Source organism: Mastomys coucha, chromosome X (genome assembly GCF_008632895.1).
Source record: "Mastomys coucha isolate ucsf_1 chromosome X, UCSF_Mcou_1, whole genome shotgun sequence".
In the NCBI taxonomy this organism is placed as follows: Eukaryota; Metazoa; Chordata; class Mammalia; order Rodentia; family Muridae; genus Mastomys; species Mastomys coucha.
Window position 1 is genome coordinate 115,726,537 of NC_045030.1, and position 5,218 is coordinate 115,731,754.

The following is a 5,218-nucleotide window of genomic DNA, read 5'->3' on the forward strand; positions in this document are numbered from 1 at the left end:
GCTATGATGGGAGAATTGGGTTCTGATGATGGCAAGTGACCTTGGTTTGTGTTGTTTATTTTCTTATGTTTGCCTCCCCCGTCATCTGGTTAACTCTAGTACTACCTCCCCTTGCCAAATCTGACTGGAGCCTGTCCTTCCTGTGATCCTTGACTGGAGCCTGTCCTTCCTGTGATCCTGGTTATAAAATCAAAGTTGTACCTTGCTGAATATATTTATAATTTTCTAAAGTGTTTATAATTTTGATACTCTAATATATAGTATCTTACTGTTTGAAAACATGGATACTTTGACTTATTTCCTTATTTGTATCTCTTTAATTTTTCTTCTTTCAACTAGTGCATGAACCAAAATGTTTATTGCTAATTCCTGGTTCAGTTAGATTGATTCAAGATTTTCTCCATTTAGTATCATGTTAGCTCTGGGTTCCACATATATATATATATATATATATATTTTCTCATACATTAAGTTATTTTTAATCTAGCTTTACATTCCATAGGACTTTTATTATGTGGGCCTGTTCAATTTTTTCAAAGGCTTTTTCTCCAATTTTTATGATCATGTGTTCTTTGTCTTTATGTCCACTCCTGTGGTTTATTATTGGAAATCATTGGTATTTCTTTTACAAATATAAACTACCCAGAAAGAACAAGCATCTCATTGTCTATCTCTTGGGAAGTTAAACCTATTTTTCATACTATAACTACCATCATTTATAAATTTTCATGGATCCAAATCAGTGATTTTGACCTCTCAAAATACTGCTCTATGTACCAGAGGGATTTTTCCTAGTTAAGGTCATAATGTATATTAGGAGGTTTGATCTCATTGAAATATAATTGGTTGTTTGCAATCTGCTTCACAGTAGATTTAATTTTCACTATGATAGTAATTTGTATTGTTTCATGTAGAAATCAGTCTTTGAAGTCACAGTATTTTAACATTGTTTTAAATATATCTATGTTCAAAGAAAATTAGCCAAAGTCTTTATTTCTGGGATCATCCTATTCTCTATTCTATATAATCTGTGGCACTTTGTGGTAGTTTCCTTTTTCTCCATCTCTCCAACTTTTATTATGCTGTTGGATTTTTACAATAGCATATTTTTGCTTATACAGTTCAGAATTCTTCTACACTACATTAAAGCTACTTCTTCAAAGCAGATAGTAATGAATATCATTCATTTAGCATTGGGTAAACTTTCCTTCATGAATGATTTTCATTGTTTATTCCTTTGAGCTCCCATATGTGAAGTTTTATGGCTCTATTCAACAATTCAACTTTTGCCTGGGTGTTTGACTCTTTTTGACATATCCTAATCCAAGTTTGAAAATTTCCTCCTGTTCCTAATACTCTGCCAAAGGCAACAGTTGCAGTAAATTTGGTCAAAAGAGGCTGATTTTCAGGTCCATTGACTGCATTTTTTGAGTGTAGACTTGGAAGAAGATAATGAAGAAGGTGGCTGTGGGAGGTTTGAGTTTGGCTGGAAGATTCCTTTGGCTTTCATTAGCCATTGTTTTTGGATTCACCTATTCATGTTGCTTCACAAGACTATGAATTGTAAAAGCATCTGTCCATTGCTTAGTAGAAGTGTCATATCTAATTGTTATAAAGCATTCAAGGTGTGACTGAATTCACATTCTCTTTTTCTCTGCTTGGTAGTTTTTCTTGTGCATTGCTTCAATAAGAAGTTATTATTCACTGATAAGCTCATATTTAAAAGTACTTTACAGTTCAAATTTATTTTTTGTTTTTATTTTCTTTTTGAGATCAAAGTTATTCCTGAAAAAGTTGCCTATATGCCTGATTAGCACAGGACATACATACCTAAATTGAGACAAATAGTGATAAAGAGGTATTCACTAATCATGAGGGTATGTCTTAGAAATGACAGAGGTTAATGTATAAGAATATCTTATGTGAATGTATTTCAGAAACATTCTGAAATCAAGATTTAGATTTAAGACACAAAAATGCAAGCCTCTGACCCTGGTTGCTTATCTTGTCTATGTTTACCTTTGTTGCTACATAATGCCATGGAAAACCAACCAAGAGAGAAAAGGGTTTATTTTAGCTCCTATTTTAAGAATATAGCTCCTTATAGCATGATAGAAGCTTGATGCCATTGGTCACATTATAACCCTAGTCATAATTAAGGATGTTTGAATGAGAAAAAATATCATATTTTTATCTCCTCCAAATTATATATAATACATATAAGAGTATGAGTACAAATATAAACATGCAGTGGAAATAAAGTTACCTTGGGTTGACAATATTCTTACTAAGGGCCATAAACTATATAACAAAAGTATTGGTAGCAGGCATGAGAAACTGCCTTTTGAATTACAAAAGTCCAAGAGACTCCCAAAACAATACATGCTGTCCTTTATGCCTATTTCCCAGAGGTTAAATGTAAATCCCTTCTACTTAAGCCATCATGTACTATGGACACAGGACTCAGAGGATCTGAACTAGATATGAACTGAAATCTTCTCTTCTGAGGATTCCTCTCATAGTACTAGAAGGCACTATGGAAGCTTCAAATGGATGGAATCAACCAAGAGTCCTACTCACCTATGATGTCTATGAACTACGATAATAACAAACATGTCAAGACTATCCTTAAGGTGCAATAGTGGCACACATCTCTGTGTGAAAACCAATAGCTCTTTAAAAGCACTAAAGATACATTTAACAAAAAGGAAATCTTGCCTGACACTGGAAGCTGAAAACTGTCCAAAGATTGTAAGCTTATGAATCTTAGAAGAAAACCTACTACAGTCAATTTCCTAAACCTATGTAATTCCTTACTGCATCTAAAACTTATTATTCTACACATACAAAGTTTATTTCTCATCCATTATCCAAGATTTGTTTTTGTGACAGAGACCAATACAAAAAGCTGTAAGTAGTAAAAATGCAGAAAACAGGTGATTTCTATTCACAGCTCCAATTTATACATCTGCAACATAGCTTAGGGAACATGGAGCAAGAAAGGGTAAAAGACATATATGAGATAGAGATCCAAGACATTTTCAGTGAAGTTATGTATCATAGGAGTGATAGGGAAGCATCACCTATGACACCTCAATGTTCCTGCCTAAATAAGGTTTTAACACAGACAACATCTCCATACAATACTAATGGGGAAGAACAAAATCTCAGAATTATACTGATAGATAAAGGGCTGTAAGAAATTAAGGAATTCTGAGAATAGGTTAAGTAGTATTCTCACAGTGAAGAGCCAAACTGGTCATTTTAAATCATGTATATTCACAGAAAACTGAACAAACTTTTCAGGTCATATTTATTTATGTGTTTATATACATAAGTGCAACAATAACGGTTAATGAAGACCAAGAATTTGAGAGAGAGAAAATGTGGTACTGGAGTACTTGGAGAAGGAAAAATTATAGAAGGAAATAATATGAGTATATAATAGGTTTGAGGTTTGGAGATAAAAATGGAAGGGTGTGGAAGCCAAGTAAAGGATAAGGATGGAGTAAAAGGGTGAGGGAAAGATGGAACCAGAGGGGGTATCATGGAAATTTGAAATAATTATGGAGAATTTTTATAATTGTTTTCATCAGCAAAACTAGTCCTTAATTCCTTTCTTTACTGCACCCTTCTCTAGTTTGGCACAATGGTGATGTTCTCTTTAGAGAACTAGATTGGTCATATTATTTGCTTTAAATTTCATGGAGCATTTTGACAATCATTGGTGATAGTCTCTTTTAAAGACTTGGAAGAATCTATTTAGTCCTGGGCTGTGTTTGTTGGGAAATTTTACTATTGCACCAATACTGTTGATTGTTGTATCTATCTATCTATCTATCTATCTATCTATCTATCTATCTATCTATCTATCTATACAACTATATATCTTTATGGTATAATTTTGATGTGTCATATATTGCTAGGAATATATTTCTTCTATAATTTCTAGATTTGTGGCATCTATACCTTCAAAGTATCGTGTATTATTTCTCTGTATTTCATTGGAATATATAGCAACGTATCAACTTTAACTTCACATATTTTATTTTTGATGCTCATTCATTTTAAAGAAGTTTGGGATTTCTTTCTATTGGTTAGTTTGGGTAGGAATTTATTTTATTTCTTTTAAATGAACCATCTCCTTAATGAATTTTATACATCTATTATTTCATCTCTATTTTGTTAATTCTGCCATGCTATTTTGTACATTTTGATGGTTAATTCTTTTGGGTTTAGATGGTCTTGTTTTCTAAGAAATTGCAGGGTATTGCTAAAATATCAATTCAAAAATCTTTTGATGTTTTAATATAAATATTACTAACTATGTACTTTCCTCTTAAAACTTTCTTAGCTATGTTCCAAAGGTTCTGGGGTGTTGTACTTTCATGTTCATTTAACTTTAAAAAATTCTAAGTGTCTTCTCTGATATCCTCAATGGCCTACTGGTTATTCATGAGTGTTTATTTCATTCTCTGTATATAGTTTTATAATGTCAATCTAGAACGTTCCATAAAGCTCATGATTATTTGGATTAAGTGTGTAAAACATAAATAATAAGATAGAAGAAAATGGCATTTGGGGAAAAAATTGCAATGATGGTGAGATGAATGTTTTTGAACTTGTGAAGTCTTTCTTTTGTTCAGGCTACTGCTCAATATGTGTTAGAGTAAGCTCTTAATATCTGCTAGACCTTTATTCACAAGTACAGTTTTACTTTTTGCATAAAAATGGCCTCTGCTAACTACACTTGACTTTTCACATTAAGAGCTACTCAGACTTTCTCACTCTTCCAGGATTCTACATAATTGTCCCTTGAGCGATTAACATTTTAGGTGAGCATTAAATTGGTAAATGAGGAATAGCACTGCACTGAGATCAGTATAGTTAGAAAGATTCTCTTTTAACTTTCAAGGCCTAAACATTAATCATCTTGCTAAAAGCACATTGTTTTAGGTATCTTTTTTAGTCCTCCCATTTCTTCATTAGTAAGCACTATAACAGTTAATGACAGATTGGCTTCTCTTACATTTTATACACCCCTAAACTCATGTTCAGCCCTATCAGGTTTCAAGATAATTCTTAGTCAATTAGATATTTTCTTTACAACAAAGACACAGATATTATTTGTTTGCCCTTAAAAAATTAAGACAGCCTTCTTACAGATGTCATCTTTTTACATATCAAGTTTAGTCTCTTTTGCTCTCTACACTTGTTT